Below are 1,671 nucleotides of genomic sequence, written 5' to 3' on the forward strand. Positions count from 1 at the left end.
CTTTCCCCTGGAAGACAGCTGCCTTCAGGGGGAAGTTTACTGTGCCACTGGGCCACTTCTCCGGGGATGGGCTCTTCTACCCCATACGGGGAGACCTGCTCAGTCCTGTGTGATCCTTGTGTGGCAGGTGAGACTGTCTAATTCTGGATTCACTTAGCAAGGCCATTCAGTTTCATGAGAACTAAATTCTCTAATTTGGCCTTCATCTTTAAAAAAATGATATTGCAATCCCCATTTCCTCTCCTTTGTTTTATTTTTCAGTGTGTGCAGCAACCAGGCAGGAAAGAGAGAGGACCCTTGAAAACTCCTAGCGATGATTAAGACATGCTCCCACTCCCTTGAGCTCTAGCCAGGGAGGAAAGCACTTCCGTATTTGCAGTGCGGTGATGATAAATGCTAGTGCAGGCGAGGAGCAAAGTGCTGGGGGCTGGGACGGTATGTGAGGGACAGTTTCACAAAGAAAGTAGCTGGATTTGAGGGCTCGAGAATGAGTTCTCCAGGAAGCAAGGAAAAAAGATGTGCTTTCTCAGAAAGTGGTACAGGATGCCTGTGGCATTTGTGTGGGTGAAATGTTAAAGACGGCTTCTCTGCTTCTCTGTTGTTTTTAACATTTTTCTATTCTATTCTAAATCATTTTTTGGAGTAATTTACAGTGGCCAAGAAGTAAGGCAGAAAAAAAGGCCAGGCTTCAGAAGTGAGCCGGGCTCTTTAAAATGTATTAAATGCTCTTTCCTTTCGCTAGTGCTGCCGGAGCCATGAGTATGCTCAGGCTTCGGAAGAAGCTTGCCTCTAGTGTCCTCCACTGTGGCAAAAAGAAGGTCTGGTTGGATCCTAATGAGACTAATGAAATCGCCAATGCCAACTCCTGTCAGCAGATCAGGAAGCTGATCAAAGATGCGCTGAGATCCACAAGCCTGTGACTGCCCATTCTCAAGCTCCATGCCGGAAAAACACCTTGGCCCGCCAGAAGGGCAGGCATATGGGCATAGGTAAGCGAAAGGGTACAGCCAATGCTCGAATGCCTGAGAAGGTAACCTGGATGCAGAGGATGAGGATTCTGTGCCAGCTACTGAGAAGATACCGTGAGTCTAAGAAGATTGACCGCCACATGTACCACAGCCTGTACCTGAAGGTGAAGGGGAATGTGTTCAAAAACAAGCGGATTCTCAGGGAGCACATCCACAAGCTGAAGGCAGGCAAGGCCCGCAAGAAGCTCCTGGCTGACCAGGCTGAGGCCTGCAGGTCTAAGACCAAGGAAGCACACAAGCGCCATGAAGAGCGCCTCCAGGCCAAGAAGGAGGAGATCATCAAGACTCTGTCCAAAGAGGAAGAGACCAAGAAGTAAAACTCCCCCCACCCTTGCCTATACATAGTGGCCTGGGTCATAACAGGTGAATCATTTGAATAAAACAAGCCTCTGTCTGAAAAAAAATGTATTAAATGCATAATTCCATGTAGTTGGGATGAATTGTTCGGTGCCTGGCACACGACTAGCATTTGATAAGTACGGTAGGCCCTCCCTATCTGTGGGTTCTGCATCAGTGGGTTCTACCAACGTGGATCAAATATGTTCAGGAAAAAATAATTCCACAAAGTTCCAAAAAGCAAAACTTGAATTTTCCATGTGCCAAGTACTACGTCGAATCCATGCAAATGAAGTGATGTGCGCAC

The 1,671-nt window shown here is 47.5% G+C and overlaps 1 pseudogene; it reads left to right on the top strand.

Annotated features, from left to right (window-relative positions):
* Positions 1-749: 749 nt before the first annotated feature.
* LOC105812263 lies at positions 750-1,348 on the top strand (annotated as a pseudogene).
* Positions 1,349-1,671: the final 323 nt, after the last annotated feature.

The sequence above is a fragment of the Propithecus coquereli genome, unplaced genomic scaffold (genome assembly GCF_000956105.1).
Source record: "Propithecus coquereli isolate 6110/MARCELLA unplaced genomic scaffold, Pcoq_1.0 Scaffold107, whole genome shotgun sequence".
NCBI lineage: Eukaryota > Metazoa > Chordata > Mammalia > Primates > Indriidae > Propithecus > Propithecus coquereli.